An 18,852-nucleotide genomic window follows, 5' to 3' on the forward strand; every position below is an offset into this window, starting at 1 on the left:
CTTTTTTTTTTTTGAATCTCATCTAGATCTAAACTATTGTTGCGTTGAATGCCTCCCCACAATTATTTTTATGGTGAATGTTGTCTAATGAATTGATGAATGTCAAACCTTAGATTCATGAGATATACCATTTGTAGGTTGTATTAGTTAATAGATCCTGTTGTTTGAGTATTATTTTTGTGTGATTATACTGCCATTGGATGCAACTAACTATTTGTAGGTTGCCCCATTGTGATTATACTGTTATATTTATTTAATTTTCAGTTTGTATTTTTTTTTTAACCTTGACTTAAAATTTTTGGATTTGCTTTCCTTGGGAGCTTGTTCAATTAGGAATCCAACACTAAAAAGTTCTATATTTTTCGTCTCTATATTAGTTCAACCCCAAAATGAATTTAATTGAATGAGAATCTTGCTTTTTCTTACAAGTGCCTTTTCAACAAGTTTTCTTACTATGGTTGTTGAATTCTCCAGCATCAACTTAGGCTTCCGGGACACAGCTGGTATCATTCATTTGATAGTTATTATAATATTTTTAGTTTCAAATATAATTTTCTCCTACTTGTTATTTCAAATTGCTCTCTATATGTACCAGAGTGCAATTAAGGATGTACATACCTTGAGCTATTTTAAGTAGAGTTAATTGAGTTCTTGAGCAGGGTGTTCAAATGTACCATGCCTTTGTTGTGCTTATGTGGAATTGATTTGAATTTCTAAAAATTCAAATTGGTTGTTCGATTTTGTGTTAAGTGGTTGGATTTACTCTTTACTTGTATCCTATATTGAGTTGAAAAGTTACCATCTTTCTTTGATAATTTTTCATGTTAGTGAAAAAATTTCCAATTAGACTTTAATTTTGTAATAAAACAAGTTTGCCAAATTGGGCAAGTTTGGTATTGTAATAGCACAAAATTTGAATTTATTCTCAATCATTGCTTATGAATTTTTATTCTCTTCTGTTTTTTATAGCTTATTTTCAACTTTAAAATAACTTAATATCAAAATATGAGTGCGAGCAATAAAGAACCTGAAATAATCTTACTTTATGACATGGTGGAAGACTTAGTACATGATGAATCAGAAATAAATGAAGATCAAAATGATTTAGACTTGTCATTGAATGATTCAAATCAACCTTTTGCATGCAATAGGCAGGTATTTGATAAATTAGATGCTGCTCATGCATGTTATAATTCATATGCAAGGAAAAAGGGCTTTGGCATACGAGTAAATAATACTCGCAAGACTAAAAGAGATAGAATATTGGTTGGTATTGAATATGTTTGTTCAAAGTAAGGGTTTCATAGTAAACCTAATGAAGACATAGAAAGAATAGGTCCAGAGCGTGTAGAAACAAGAGTAAGATGCAAAGCAATGATAGATTTAAAGAAAATTGAAAATACATGGGTTATGGGTAAGTTTGTGAAGGATTATAATCATGAGCTTCGTACTTCTAAGAGTATGAGTATGCTTCGTGGGCATAGAGTGATAACAAATGCCCAAAGGAATCTATAGATACACTCAATGAGTCAAGTATAGCTCCAAGCAAGATAATGTATATGTTAAGTGAAGAATCCGGTGGTGATTATAATGTTGGATGTATTCCACTCGATATTCAAAATTATTTGAGTAATAAAATAAGAAAGTTGCTTCAAGATGGAGATGCCTAAGGAATGTACAAATATTTTATTGAGCAGCAATGTAAAAATCTAGGTTTTGTTTATGCAATTGAAGTTGATGAAAATGGGCGCATGGGTAATTGTTTTGGGCAGATGCTAGGTCAAGAATTGCACACCAATATTTTGGAGATATCGTTACTTTTGATACTACATACCAAACAAATACTTATAATATGCCTTTTGTTCCTTTCACAGGGGTGAACCACCATCATCAATCTATGATGTTTGGATGTGTTTTTCTTGTGAATGAAACAACTGAATCTTATACATGGTTGTTGAAGACTTGGCTTAATGAAATGCTTGGAAATCCTCCTTTTACAATTATCATAGATGATGACAAGGCAATGGCTAAGGCAGTTGCAAATGTATTGCCAAATGCAACTCATAGATTGTGTATGTGGCATATTTTATAGAAAGTTCCAAACCAGTTGTCCTATACATATAATTGTAGGATTCAACATGGTTTGTATCTCATACAAAACATACGCAGCGGAAAAAGAATCTACTTCATTCACAATCGATAATATGCACTATGTAAGTTTCAAAATTCAAGAACAAGAGAGCTTACCTTGGAGCGATGAAATTCAAAACCAAAGACTAGAAGTTCTCAAGAACACTTTCAATCTTCACTCCAATTCTACTAACGCCTAAGATGTGTGACCTCTCAATCAGTTCTCACCGGAAAATGTTAGAGTGTCTCACTCACACACACACACACACACACACACACTATTTCACAATAGTTTTCTCTTACAAAAATTCCTACAGAAAATTCTGTATGTTTCTCCCTTTGTGTCTAACTGATTATCTAATTGGGTTGGCATTTTGGGCCTTTCCAATTGGGCTTAAGTGTGTGGCTTGAAGTGGGACCAAAAGGGACCAATAAGACACTAGCTCCAATGGGCCTTGGGCTTTTTTGTCAACCCTTGACTAGTCCAAAGTTACCACTAATTATATTTAATACCACTATATAAATATAATTGCATTCTAGGCCTTATTTATAAATTATATCCCAAGACTTTATTGTACATGCAACCCCTTCATAAAATATTCGTAATAATACAAAGTCATGAATATAGACTGTCACTTTGTAGATTACTACATCTTAATTCCTTGAGTACCCGGTTTAATCCTTTAAAATTATTCATTATATATTTATGAAATCCAATTTCATAAATATATACTTTAGTAACTCCTTACTAAAGTGGTTAGGCCTAACTCTCTGAATAATTGAACCCATTAAACTTATCTCAATGGAATATCTTATATCTCCGTTAAGAGACTATGAATTTCATCTTGAGAATATATGTTCTATCAACACTAAATGTGGCTGCCCAACATACTGAGGTTTTGATCATTAGGATAGATCTCACTCTTGATATATCAAAGCAACCTACACTTCATGATCAGGTCCATTATTCTCTCAGGATTAAGAGTTCATGTAAATAGAAGTCGTGAGATTTATTATTCATTTGACAGTCATTAGGGGAATAATAAATCTCACAGCGGTCCAGTTTAATATGTCTTAACTCTTAAAACTTATCAACACATCAACAAGAAGTCTCCACTTCCATGATCAAGACAAATCATCTTAGTTGATATGTTATAGTCTTCGTAGATGAAACGTCAAATTTCATCACCGACTACGAACTAAAATTCTGAGTTTACAAAGAACTTGTAACTTATATCTTCTGTGACTAAATCACATAAATCACATACTATGTATCTCATGGACTATATGATAACATCTGAATATTCATGTTACCATTATTTTAGATTATAATAAAACAATTTTATTAATAACAACATTAAGTCATACATAATAACATACATAACATCATACAATAGGATTTAAGGGCACTAATCCTAACAATAATAAATATCCACATTTTCATGGAGAACACACCATTGCATCCATGATACACTCACCTTTGAAGAGTTTGAGTTAGAATGGAGTAAGATTATGGAGAACTATGGATTGGGGGATAACGAGTGGTTGGGAAATCTCTATATGCAGTGTGAAAAATGGGTTCCCGCTTACTTACGAAAGAAATTTTGTGCTAGGATGTCTACAACTTAAAGGAGTGAAAGCATGAATAAATTTTTTAAAGATTATGTTCTTTCAAGTACAATGATAAGTGTCTTTTGTATATCAATATGAGCAAGCTTTGAATGCACAATATCTTAAAGAGAAAGACTAGGATGAAAAGACAAAAAAATTCAGTGCCAATTTTGAAAACATGTTAAAAGATGGAAGCAGAAGCGGCAAAAGTTTATACAAGAAAGATATTTATGAAATTTCTAGAGGAGTTATTTTGTAGTAAAAACTACAAGGCATCCAAATAATGTGAAGAATGAGTGGAAAAGATATATAAGGTGGTAGCTAATGGGAAAGAAAGTCCATTTTATGAAGTGTCACTGGATATTGTTGAGAAGCTATTTGTACATGCCATATGTTTGGCTTTGTTGGAATTATTTTTAGGCATATTCTTGCTGTTTTTGTTGGAATTATCTTGTGCACTTTCTTCCATCACATTATATTTTAGAAAGATAGACAATTAATGCCAATAAGCGCATTTTACATGACATATCTGGTGATGTCGTACAAGTTGAGCCACAAATTTCTTCTACATTGATGAAAAATAGTTTGATACTTCAATTTTCGGAAGTTGCAGAGGCAAGATCACAGTCAAAGAAAAAATACAAGCATCTTGGACAAACTTTATGAAAGGTTCATGAGGAGCTTCTAGCCATGCAGATGTTTGTGATTTGATGATTTAGGAAGTCCTAATATCAAGTATCATCAAGTCTTTCAATTATTGTGTGAGACCCTCCACATGTTTATTCAAAGGAAAGGCCTAAAGTTTTGAGACAAAAGCATCCAAGAGAAAAACAATTGACGAAAAAGAGAAAGTGTAGCATTTGCAAAGAAACGGGCCATGTGAGAAGCAACTGTCCGTCACATAAGCATTTCGGGTAATTGTATAAAATTATTGATTTTTGTATTAATTTATTATTTAAATTTTTGGTTTATAAAATTTCTTCTTGTAGGCATGTTGCAAATACAAGCTTCACACCATACTAGGAGTCAATGCATCTACAAAGTCAAACTAAGGTTATTTAATTATAATATATTATATTTTAAGATAATACATATCTTTAATGATATTTTCCAAAATGAACTTTTAATTTTTGTGAATTAGGAATCTTCGATAGCAAGGTTGAACCCATCAATCATAGCAAATACATTGTACTCCACAAGTTTTGTACAGGTATATGATGTTTGATTTTTTTACATATTATAAATTGTTCTATAATAGATGATTTTGTTATTTATTCTCTCTCTTATTTATCAATTATCTTTAGGACTCTTTGCCAACTATGACGTATCCTTCTACATCATCATCTATTATGCATATACATCCCAACTAGTCATCATTTACGGTATGACCACATAATTTTTAATTAGAATATTTTAAATTTTTTTTAACAGTGTGCATTCTTTTTTTCTTTTCTTTTTTTTTTCTTTTTTTTGTGTTTGGTTGTACGTTTTTTATGTAGGATCTATTACAACAATTCCAAGAAAGTTGATGTACAACCAAGTTTTGTGTCCAAGAGAATGCATTGGGAAGCATATATTGTTTGGTATAAAATATTTTAATTGTGGTGGATAGAATCATCTTCTTGTAGTTTGAATTGAGACAAGTTTTATTTTAGTTTAATTCCCAATCATATGATCCCCTTTTTTGTATATTGAACCATGACAAGTTTTATTCTAGATGAATGTATTTTCAATTAGAAACTTCCAAAAAGAATTGTGACAAAATTTACTTTAAGATGTATTTTAGTCATATGATCATTTGTAAATTGAATTATGACGGGTTTTATTTCAGATGTATTTGTAATCTTATGATTCTCTTTTTGTATTCTGAATTATGACAGGTTTTATTTCAGGTGAATGTATTGTCAATTAGAAACTTGTATAGAAAATTATGACAGGTTTTATTTCAAATGTATTTTTAATCTTATGATTCTCTTTTTGTATTTTGAATTATGATAGGTTTTATTTCAGGTGAATATATTGGCAATTAGAAACTTTTATAAAAAAATTGTGACAGGTTTTATTTCAAATGAATGTATTGTCAATTAGAAACTTGAAAACCAATTTGAAAATTTTAAAACTATTCATTTGAATACTAAATGATATTAATGCAAAAAAAAAAATTATGTTTTGCTAATTAACAATATGAACATGAAATTTTCATAAAAGAATAAAATTTAAAAAAGTCAAATATTATAATAGCAAAGTACAAAGGGGCTTTATCAAGTTTCATGATGGATAGTGGAGTTTTAGTTGGCTAAATTATCATTAAGTATAAGTGAGTAGTGCTTTCGGTTAGATGAAATTCCTAACTATTATTTAAAATATCCAAGCTAATGTATTACTTTGATCTAGGCTGCTATTTCTATCAAAGGAAAAGAGTAGCCAAGAGTTTTATATGGCTGATAATTTCTTAAAGAGAAAGATGATATTTGATAATCAATCAAGGGAAAGATTGAAAAGAGTTTAGGACAATTTTTCTGTTACTTATTATTCCTCCGGTGTTTAAATACAAATAATCTAATCATAAACAATTCATTATCAAATATTTGATAATCAAATACAAATAATCTAATCATCAAAAATTCAAATATGGATATACATGCAACAGCTATCCTTATATGCAAAGCATCTAATGCAATCTCCTTAGCTGATTCATTATCAAAGGACCCCTTCATCATTTTCTGACTGCTCAGCTACATAGTTGTTCTGCAATATACCAATAGTCGCCGAACATAATTAGAAAACAAGTCAGGCACATAAAATATGCCATAGAAAAATGGTCTACACAAGCAAAAGTTAAGGTTTAAATACACTGAACTTGGTAAACTAGTACAAATGATTTAATGGTAAAATTGCAAAACACAAGGCTCTCTATGCGTTCATTAGAAAATCTCTTGATTAAACAAGAAAGACAATCGTATATAGCACGAAAGAAATAACAGCCAACCTCAATGTCATCAAAAACTGCGCATGCACAAACATCATCCAAATTTACTTCTTCATCTTCTCTATGCATTGGAGTACTATAGTGCTTACGAAATCAGGGATCTGTTTTTATTCCTTAATCTGAATACGCTGCATTAAAAATGGGAACTACTTACAGAAGGCAAAGAAGAGCATAACAGAGGTCCTTAAGCTTCAGGTGGTTATGTAGAGAACTTTTATTTGATGTTATAAAATAAATGCCCTGATTGTCATGTTATGCTACCTTTGGTAAGTTTTATCATTAAGAATAACGAAAAGCTTAATCTTTATTTCCTTAAGACCAGAATATACCACTCGATTTCTTTCTCTGTTGGTTACTATTGCAACTTACAAGGTCATATGGTAGGGCAGTAGGGCATTATGTCCAACTATTTGTAACTAAGTCCTCTATTTAACAACCACCCCCCCCCCCCCCCCCCCCCAAAAAAAAAAGATAAAGAGGGCGTTTGGATAGCCCGTCCACGTCCAAGTTGTGCGTTTCAGCGTTTTCAAAATTTTTTTTTTTCAAGCCGTAGTTGTTGACTAATTCCTCATGAACAGTGCATCCATGTACTGTTCATGGACCCACAAATTTCACTTTTTAGCAACTTTTTCATTAAAAATTGGTCCCATGGCACTATTCACACATTTAAAAATTATTTTGCTACAGTGTTTTCAGTTTTCAGTTTTCAGCAATAAGTTCTATCCAAACGGACCCTTTACCATAAATATTACCTAGATGAATCACAGCCAAAATTACATTTATCTCAAAACCATTGTTTGAATTTCCTTAAACTTATATACAAAACGGCAACAACTCTATAAACGCAACGGAATTACAATTAGTAAAACCCCAAGAACAAGATTACTCATATAAGGTTATATAAATATATATGATAACAATGAAATCTATCCTTTTGTTTGTATGCTATATGCCCTGCATTTGTTCCGGAAGTTCTAAGCAGGGAACAAGAAACTAGCAATAAATATTAGCTCTTTAAAAAGGAATGGTATTATAAGATCATCTTTTTTTCTTTTTTTTTCTTTTTCTTCTTCTTCTTCTTTTTTTTTTTTTTTTTTTTTTTTTTTTTTTTTTGCATTAAGTAGATTTGATCAATCACCTAAGTCAACTAGAAGGATCATCCGGTTCAGGTCTTGTTGGGTTTCGGGTCGTACCGGTCGGTTTCAGGTTTTGCCGCCAGTGCTGATATTAGGCCAGATTAGTTGAGATTTGGCCAATATTTGCCCGGGTGATCTGGCCAGAATTCGTCGAATCTGGTGGATTTTGAGTAATTCTTCATTGAAAAACTTCAACTATCACCGGTTTTTATAAATTTTTATCAGAAAACCTTTGAATATCGCCGAATTTTTTTGGTTTTATGATCAAGTCGGGTGGCTCGGGTTTTTGGGAAGGAAACCCACCAACCAACCCAAAGGTGTCGGGTTCAATGGGTGGCGACCTGCTGCCGACCATCAGAGTGGTTGGTTTGGGAGGTTGGTGGTTTGGGTTCAAGCAAGTGGGTCGAGTTTCCGAGTTGGGTGGACACCCCTAACAACCATACCACCACCCATTTGGATTTGGATTTTTATTTTTTGTGTATGAAAATTTGGAGATTACGTGTTGTTAGTTCATGAGATTTATTATTTGTGATTTAGGTATGGTAATGAGATTCTCGTATAGAAGATCTAAATCACAAGTCCTTCTAAGTTTATAAACTTTAAGTTCATAGTCTGCAATGAGATTAGGAATCTCATATGACAATAAGACTATAAAAAATCAATCATATTGATCGGTCTTGAACATGAAAGTGAAGACTTCTGATCAATATATTTGTTTATTTGGAATACACTAAACTAAACCAATGTGAGATATTCTACTAACTACTTTCATATGAACAAACAATCTTACATCTGCAATATGCATTAACTCTCAATCCTAAGAAGATGGTGAAATCAAACATGAACTATTGATTACTTTGATATATGCCAGAGTGAAATCTTATATGATCAATACCTCAGTATGTTAGGTAATTGCATTTAGTGTTGTCAAAACATTATTCCTCAAGATAGAATCCATAATATCGATTAGAGATAATAAACGCCCCCTTGAAACAAATTTGAAGGGAATTGATAATTCAGAGAATTTAGCCCAACCATGTTAGTAAGTAGTTGTTAAAGTTTATATTTCATGATAATAGATTTCATGAATATAAAAATAATCAAGAGATTGAATCAAGGACTCAAGGATTTCAGATATAGTGTTAAAAAGTGATAGTAATTTATGACTTTGTTTCACAATAGATAGTTTCATGGAAAGGTTTGCAATGTAATGAAGTCTAGAGGCAACTCGATTAAATAAATAAAACCTAAAGTGCAGTCATATTAAGTGATACACTGCTAGGGTTTGGATTTCAACAAGGAGAGCCCACACTTTCAGCCAAGTCTATAGTTATTGAGGTGAAGATCATAGAGGTTTCAAGGTTCTTATTTTCACTTTTGCTTTCCGCTTTGTTATATCTAGGTTTGTTCTCTAAAATTTTCAAATTTAAAGTTAGCATGTGTTTTTGCAATATATGAATTATGAAGTAGACCCATGTTTTTATTCCGCTGCATGTAACATGTATGAGATGCTTTTAGTTTTTCAACACCCCACGTGTAACTAAAACTCTAAATTCATGTTTTTGGTTCATATATATTGTAAAAACACATGCTAAACATGCAAATTGTTCCAAATTGTTCTCTTTCTAGACATAGCTCTAAGTTTGTTTTTTCTTTTTTCTTTTTTTGAATTTGGTAAAAAAATTCAATTAATGTAGGTGCGCAATCGCAGCTTCTGTATATAAGATTGTTCCATACGATGTACGGAAATAATAACTAGGGGAGTATGGTGAGGGTGGGACACTTGTACGTCCACCACGGATTGGAGCTTGTTACTGTGTAGCAAAAGTTCAGTTCCTGTAAACAACTCGATTGTTAAAGAGGATCAAGAATAGTTCGAGAAGTGATTATTTTAAATGAAATCATGAATTTAATGTGGCAAAGTTACAGGATAGTAGTCACCATCTTGTCATCTTCGTTGTCCTTATTTCATACATAGAAGTCACCATCTAGTCATCATTCTTTGTCCTTTTTTATTTTTAGAAATATTAATATTGATAAATAATAAACACATTGACCTCAATTCTCAAATCGATTTTCAAGATTTGTCCCTTTCCATTGGAAATGAAAAGTATGTGCTTTTTAACCAATTTATTGGTTTGATAAATAATAAAACGCAATGACCTCAATTCTCAAATCCGAAAAGAAGCTTGGGAATTTCAAGATTTGTCCCGTTGCATGAAAATTATCAGAAGGTCCAGCCCATAGATGAGCCAAGCACCTGAACTAAAATCATCTTGGAACAAGTTGCATACTGCATCTGCATAAACGACAATAGTTTAGCATTTATTTTGTAAAGCTACTTGTAGTTTCGGCTTAGCGTTAGTTGGTTGGTTATATTTATAGACACGTGTCAATAGTTGATTGGGTATTTTCTTAACTGAGTTTTGGAGGGAACCCGTATAGTTTGGGAAATTAGTTTAGGGAGTTAGTTACAATTTTCTTTTATAAATATCTCTATGTACATTCTGTTTCTAATTAATGCAAAGCATTCATTCATCAAACTTTCATATGGTATCAGAGCTCTCTGAATTCTTCGTAGATATTTTCTCTCTTTCACCTTGAAAATTCGTCTCTAAGTTTGTAGGTCCTTCAATGGCGACAACTTCTGGTTCAGTCATCACCATTGATGAATCACACCCTTTCTTTCTGCACCATGGAGAAAATTCAGGTGCAATTTTAGTTGCCCAGCCTCTAGTCAACGATAATTACCCTACTTGGGCCAAATCAATGTAGAGAGCATTGGGTGCCAAAAGCAAGCTAGGGTTTATTGGTGGAATTCTTTCATTGACTCCTGCCATGGCAAAAGTTCCACTATTCGTTCAAGCTTGGACCAAGTGCAATAACATGGTTGTATCTTGGATGTCGAATTGTGTTTCTTCGAAGATTCTTGTAAGCGTTGTTTTCAAGAACACAACTTTGGAAGTCTGGAACAATCTTAAGGTCATCTGTTCTCAGAAGAATGGATCAAAACTCTTTCAACTTCAGAAAGATCTTGCAACAATTTCTCAAGGAAATCTTTCTATCACATAACATTTCACTCAATTGAAGGTTCTATGGGATGAGATCAAGAATTACAAAGCTCTTCCATGTTGTTCTTTCAATTGAAGGTTCTTGCACTTGTTCAAACAATGAGAAGTTATCACAGTATCAGTTGCAAGACTCAGTGGTGCAATTCCTTATGGGACTCAATAAGTCATATAGTCAGATTCAAGGCCAAATCTTATTGATTGATCCTCTTCCTTCAATTAACAAGGTGTAGTCTTTGCTAATTCAAGATGAGAGTTAGAAATCTATTGGTCATTCAACTGGAGCTTATATTCAATCCACTGCCTTGGCAACTAAGGTCAACACCTCTGGTGGATCTGGTAGCTCTCATTATGGTGGAAATTCCTATTTGAATAGAAATTCTAGTAGCAAGGCCTATAAGAATAAGGGCAAAGACAAACCAGTGTGCAGCAGTGGCGGCCCCACGTTATGGTCAGGGTGTTCCCAGGAACACCCTGACTTGAAATTTATATATATAAATTTTTTTTTTTTACCCTTAAAAAATAAAATAGGAACACCCTCAATTAAAATTAGGAACACCCTCACATTAAAAAAAATATATATTTGTTCTACTTTCAAGCCAAAAAAAAAACCCAAAAAACAATTTCAACTAAAATCTGAAAAAAAAAAAAATTGTAACAGAGAAAAAAAAAAATGTAAGAGCAAATTGCAAATGGATCACAGCAAGCCCAACAGAGACAAATCACAGCAAAATGTAAGAGCAAACGGATCACAGCAAGCCCAACATCAAGTCCACTGCCCACGGCAAGCCCAACAGAGACAGAGGAAGCAAACCCACGGTTTCTCAACCAAAAAAAAAAAAATTACAGACCCATCAGAAACCTCAAATCAGTTATCAGAGTTCAGTACATCATCACTAAAGCTCTTCTCAAAAAAATTAAAAAAATTAGTAAAGCTAAACAAACCTAAAAAGGAGAAACAGAGCAACGACGCTCCCCTTCGAAGCTAGATCGATCCACCGTCCACGGTTCCAGCCACTCATCGGACATCGGAGATCGCCAGATCAGTCCAGCTCCAGTCGCTCATTGGAGATCGGCCTCGTCGTCCTCGTCGCATTGGAGACGGAGATCGGTCCGCAACTCCGCAACATCCAGTCGCAGCGCTCATCGTCGCCGTCGCCGTCGCCATCCCAGGTATTTCTCTCTCTTTTTCTCTCTGACTCTCTGTCTCTCTCTCGCCTCTCGGTCTCTCACTCTCTCTATACTCTCTCAAATCTGAAATGAAATAGGAATAAATGAATGAAAATGAAATGTGTGCCTGCCTTTAATCTTTATTTATGACTCTCTCTCTCTTTAATCATTATTAAATTTATGACTTTGTCTGTTTGTCTCATTGTTGAACTGGACCAACTGGTGATCCGTGATTGGCTGCTGATTCTAGCAGCACTCAGTTTTGTTTGTTTTTTTTTTTTTTAAAGAAACAAGCACTCAGTAACACTTTAACCTTTTTTTTTTTTTTTTTTACTTTTTAAATTTGACATTTTGCTTTTGGCTTTATCTTATGATTGAATCTTATCCGTTGATTGGTGTGTAAATTGAAATGTGTTGGTGTTGATGTTGCCGTGTTGGACTATTGGTGTGTATTGATATTGGACTCAACTCAAAGACATTAATTGTCTTTTAGCGTTATTGTGATTTGTAAAATTGTGATTGTGAAATTTTCTGATTGGTAGCTAGATTTTGTGAAATTTTCTGATTGTCTTTTAGCGTTAATAATTTAATTAATCAATACACTATAAAAGACAAAAAAAATTAAATTATGTTAGACTAAACAACAATTAATAATCTTATAATTAATGAAACAATAATATAACAAATTATAATTTATAAAAGACAAACAAATTAATGAAACAACTAAATAATAATAATTAATAATTTATTGATATTTCAAATAAACTTATAATTTATTGTTTATTCTTTTGCTAGAATTATGGACAAATACTTGATAAAAAAACCACGTACCTAAGATTCATCTCCTGTGCAAGATTCATCTCCATCTTCTAAGCGAAGTCGTGTTGACTTTAACTTAGAAAATCTTCCTTCAGATCCTGGGCTACGACAAAAGATATCATTTTATCATCCTAATAATCATGATGAAATAAGAAGATATTATTTAGGAAAAGGCCCTTGTCGACCTCCTCATGATTACCCGGTATCATATTTTTCTGGAAAGCCCCGTCGATTTAGAGTCGAATGGTATGAAACTAGAAATTGGTTGGAATATAGTATAGCCAAAGATGCAGCATTTTGTTTTTATTGCTACCTATTTGGAAAAGATGTTGGTAAGCAAGGAGGAGGTGACACTTTTGTAACGAAGGGATTCAGACTTTGGAATCAGGTTGGGAAGTTAGATTCCCATGTTGGAGGAGTTAATAGTGCTCATAACCAAGCTGTCAAGAAGAGTGAAGATTTACAGAAGGAAAAGCAACACATTCAAAGTGTCTTGGTTAAGCAATCAAATCAAGATAAAGCTAAATATCGGATTCAATTAAACGCAATAGTTGATTGCGTAAGATTCCTTTTATTCCGAGGATTAGCTTTTCGTGGTCACGATGAATCTCAAGGTTCAAGTGATAAAGGAAATTTCCTTGAGCTTCTACAATTTTTGGGGGATCACAATGAATCTATCAATGAAGTGATGCAAAATACTTGGAAAAATTGCAAGCTTACCCATCCTGATATTCAAAAAGACATGGTGAATGCAATTGCACATGAAACATCCAAAGCCATCATCGAGGATCTTGGCAATGGGTTCTTTTCAATATTAGTTGATGAGTCACGTGATATCTCAGTGAAAGAACAAATGACACTCGTTCTTCGTTATGTGAACAAACAAGGAATTATTATAGAGCGGTTCCTTGGTATTGTACATGTAGCAAGTACCACCGCTTTGTCACTCAAATGTGCTATTGAAGGTTTACTTTGTGAACATAATTTGAGTTTATCGAGACTACGTGGGCAAGGTTATGACGAAGCTAGTAATATGCAAGGTGATATCAATGGTCTCAAAACTTTAATTTTGAAAGAGAATAAGTCAACATTTTATGTCCATTGTTTTGCTCATCAACTTCAATTGACACTTGTTGCCGTTGCTAAAAATCACATTAACATTGCTGATTTTTTTTATGTGGTTAGTAATTTAGTAACTGTTGTTGGAGGCTCTTGTAAGAGACGAGATGCTCTTCGAGATGCTCAATTTGCCAAAATTAAAGAAGATTTAGAGAATGGTGTACGAAGAAGTGAACAAGGTTTGAATCAAGAGACAAATCTTAAACGTCCTGGTGATACACGTTGGGGATCATATTATGGGACTATTCTCAACTTGATTTTGATGTTCTCTACTGTTGCTGATGTACTTGAGATTATTGAAGAAGATGGGCTCTCCGACCAAAAAGTTGAAGCTCGATCTATTATGAGGTCAATTCTATCTTTTGAATTTGTTTTTGCTCTACACTTGATGAAAAACATTTTAGGGATCACAAATGAGTTGTCAATAGCATTGCAAAAAAAAAAATCAAGATATAGTAAATGCTATGGATCTTGTTAAAGTGTCTAAGCAACGATTGCAAGTGATGAGAGATGATGAATGGACATCTTTATTGACTGAAGTGTCTTCATTTTGTGCCACACATGAAATTCCTATCTTGAACATGGATGAAATATTTGTAGCTAGTGGGAGGCCGCGACGCAACACCCAACAAAATACAAATTTACATCATTATCGTGTTGAGCTATTCTACACAGTCATAGATATGCAACTTCAAGAGCTAAACAATCGTTTTTCAGAGGTGAATACCGATTTGCTAATTTGCATGGCTTGCTTGAATCCAAGTAATTCATTTGTGGCTTTTGATAAGGAAAAGTTAATACATCTAGCAAAGTTCTATCCATATGATTTTCCTGGGACAGATATCTTGGCACTTGACTCTCAGCTTCAGAATTTCATTTTTGATATGCGCAACAATGACTTGTTTTTAGAGCTTCAAGGAGTTAGTGAACTTGCTGAAAAGTTAGTGAGCACGAGGAAGCATGAGACTTATCCATTAGTCTATTTGCTTGTGAAGTTAGCTTTGACCCTTCCTGTTGCTACTGCAACAGTAGAAAGAAGTTTTTCAGCAATGAAATATATAAAGAATGAACTGCGCAATCGAATGGGAGATCAGTGGATGAATGATTGCTTGGTTGTATATATTGAAAAAGATATAGCTTGTAGCATTGATAACGAGACTATCATGCAACGATTTCAAAATATGAAAAATCGTAGAAGGCAATTGTAAATTTTATGTATTTACATGTATTTTGATTGTTGTTGTCAATATATAAAATTTTCTTTTTATTAGATCGTGTAATTTATACTTATTAAGGAACACCCTGGGAAAAATTCCTGGAGCCGCCACTGGTGTGCAATCACTATGGACTTACAGGTCACATTATGGAAAAGTGCTATAAGCTTCATGGATATCCTCCTGGCTATAAGGCCAAAGGAAAGAATCTAATGGCTAATTAGGTTGGAAATTATAAGTTTGGAGCTAATTTTGGGGTCATGGAATTAGATTCTATGCATATACAACAATCCCTTTCTCCATAGCATGCTTTTCCATTCATTGCAAATCAGTATCAGAAAATCTAGCCATGATTAGGAGTTCAAGCCATGGTTTTCAAGGCCAAGGCAACATGACTGCTTCCGAAGATGCTATCATGGCTATGGCAAACAATGTCTCTACCACTGCTCCACTTACAAGTATTCCTCTCAACTTAAAGCACTCTATTTTTGCTGCCAAGGTAGTTAATAGAAGTGTTAATAGTTGTACACTTGGGTTCTAGATACAGGTGCCACAGATCACATTATTTTTCTATTAGTTTGTTTACTTCCATAACTAGTTTAACCTAGTGTGTTGTTGAATTACCGAATGGAGAGAATGCTTAAGTGACTCATGTGGGTTCAATTAGACTTTCTACAAATCTGGTTCTTGAAAATGTGCTTTGTCTACCTTCCTTTTCTTTCAATTTGTTTTCCATTAGCAAACTCAATCAAAATTTGCTATATTTCCTTGTTTTCCTTTCTCAATTTTGTTTCATTCAGGACATTTTCTCTTGGAAGACGATTGGAATAGGTGAAGTGCATCATGGACTCTACTTATTACAAAGATCATATTGTATCAGTTCTTCATCCTTGACAGACTATCTTTCCAAACACAAGTTTGCTCATTCATCCTCTTTTGTTAGTTCTGTAACTAGTATGCCTAGAATTTGGCATTTTAGGCTAGATCATCCTTCCATGAATAAGTTTTTACCTTTACAAGAAACCTTATCTGTTACTTTCAATTCTTGTACTAATATCTGCCATATATGTCCTTTGGCAAAATAGAAAAGGTTACATTTTCCTTTCAATAAAATTTTTGTGCTTCTTCATTTGATCTTGTACATGTTAATATATGGGGGCCTTATTCTGTTCCAACTCATGAAGGTTTTAGAAATTTCTTGTCAACTGTTGATGATGTTACTAGAAGTACTTGAGTTTATCTTTTGAAAACTAAATCAGATGTTAGAGGTCTACTTGTTTCCTTTTACAACATGATTCAAACTCAATTTAAGACTAATATCAAGTCTATTTGATCTAATAATCGACAAGAATTTTCCATGGTTGAATTCTATTCTGCTTATGGTACAATATATCAAAAAAGCTACATATACACTCCCCAACAAAATTTTGTGGTGGAAAGAAAACATCAACACCTATTGTCTATTGCTAGAGCATTAAGACTTCAATCAAACATACCTTTGAGTTACCAGGGGGACTGTGTTCTTACTACAACCCATATTATCAACAGGTTACCATCTCATGTTTTGCAAAATAAAACTCCTTTTGAGCTTCTTTTTCATTCTAAGCCGTCCTATGTTCATTTAAGGGTGTTTGGTTGCTTGTGCTATACTTCCACTACTTCTGCTCATAGGGACAAATTTCAGCCTAAAGCCTAGGCCTATATTTTACTAGGCTATCCTCCTACTACAAAAGGGTATAAACTTCTTAATCTTACTTCTAGAAAAGTTTTCATTTCTAGAGATGTAGTTTTCTTGAGAACATATTCTCTTTTATCTCTCATGATTCTGTGTCTCCACCTCATTCAACTGATTTTCCACATAATTTGCCTGATTCTTCTTCCACTCTTACCACATTACCCACTGATTTTCTTGTTTATCATGATAATTTCTTTCATGATTAGCATTTTGCTTTGATGTCAATTCAGATTCTAATGATGATGTTGAATGTCCTTGATTTGTTTCAATTTAGGATGTTCAAATTGTTGAATCTAATACCTTACCTTTTGTTCACCAATCAAATGAGTCAGTGCTTCATCTTCGCTTTCTACTCCAACAATTCCTAAGAAAGGTACTCCCTATCCTCTTCACAATTTCCTTTCTTTTTCTTACCTCTCTATAAAACATAGACATTTTTACAATTCCATTTCTTCTGTTGTGGAACCTAATTCATATGCCCAAGTTGTTAAGGATATTAAGTGGATGGAGGCAATGGCAGCTGAGGTTGCTTCTTTGGAGGCTAACAATACTTGGTCTCTTACTTTCTTACCTGCCCACAAGAAACCTATAGGCTGCAAATGGGTATGCATAATCAAACATAAGATAGATGGTTCTATAGAGAGATATAAGGCAAGGCTAGTTACCAAGGGCTTCACTCAAAGGGAGGATTTAGATACACAAAAACCTTTTCTCCAATTACTAAAATGGTCTCTGTCAAAGCATTGCTTGCTATGGCTGTTGTGAAAGGTTGGCATCTGTCTTAGCTTGATGTTAACAATGCCTTACATGGGGATCTTGAAGAAGAAGTCTACATGGTCTTACCTCCAGGCTTTCATAAGAAGGGGGAGGTTGTTTTTAAACTTAACAAATTCGTATATGGTCTAAAGCAAGCTTCTAGATAGTGGTTTTCAAAGTTTTTCTCATGCTTTGATTCAATTGGGTTTTCATCAATCCAAAGCAGATTACTCTCTCTTTCCAAAGAACAATTCTGAAGCTTTTATTGCATTGCTTGTTTATGTGGATGATTTTCTCATAGTTAGCGACAATGTACAAGCAGTGGTAGGCCTCAAAGTGTTACTAGATTAGCAATTCAAACCTAGGAAACTTGAAGTTCTTCTTAGGCCTAAAAGTTGCAAAATCTAAAGAAGGCATTAATCTATGTCAAAGAAAGTATGCTTTAGAGCTCTTAAGTGATGTAGGTTTGTTGGGCTGTAAACCAGCAAAATCACCTATGGAATAGAATTTGAAACTAAGCAAGTATGAAGGAAAAGAGTTGAAAGACCCTAGCATTTATAGGAGGTTGATTGGCAAACTTCTTTACCTAACAATTACAAGACCAGATATCACCTTTGCAGTCCATAGGCAAAGTCAATTCAAAGCTAAGCCAAGAATGCCACACCTTCAAGCTGCTAATGGAGTTTTTCATTATATCAAGGGCACCCCAAGTCAAGGTTTGTTGTTTTCTAGCAAGCCTAAGCTGCATATCAAAGCTTTTACTGATGCAAATTGGCCTATATGCCCCCATACCCAAAGATCAACCACAAGAAGTCTAGAAAGCAACAAACAATTTCAAGACCATCAGCAGAGTCTAAATATAGGGAAATGGTTGTGGCAATATGTGAGATTGTTTGGTTGATAAGCTTTCTCAAAGACATTCAAGTCCCTCATTCTAAAACAACTTTGCTTTTTAGTGATAGCCAGGTTGCATTGCATATTGAAGCTAGCCCTGTGTTCTATGAAAGGACAAAACACATTGAAATAAACTATCACATTGTTTGGGACAAGGTTCTAGCTAAGGTAATACGATTGCTGCACATTAGAACCAAGTCTCAAGTTAAAG

The 18,852-nt window shown here is 33.6% G+C and overlaps 2 pseudogenes; both read left to right on the forward strand.

The window, feature by feature from the left end:
• Nucleotides 1-1,005: 1,005 nt before the first annotated feature.
• LOC142639719 (protein FAR1-RELATED SEQUENCE 5-like) lies at nt 1,006-10,938 on the forward strand (annotated as a pseudogene).
• Nucleotides 10,939-10,966: 28 nt separating this feature from the next.
• On the forward strand, nt 10,967-17,914 carry LOC142639720 (uncharacterized; annotated as a pseudogene).
• Nucleotides 17,915-18,852: the final 938 nt, after the last annotated feature.

The sequence above is a fragment of the Castanea sativa genome, chromosome 6 (assembly GCF_040712315.1).
Source record: "Castanea sativa cultivar Marrone di Chiusa Pesio chromosome 6, ASM4071231v1".
NCBI lineage: Eukaryota > Viridiplantae > Streptophyta > Magnoliopsida > Fagales > Fagaceae > Castanea > Castanea sativa.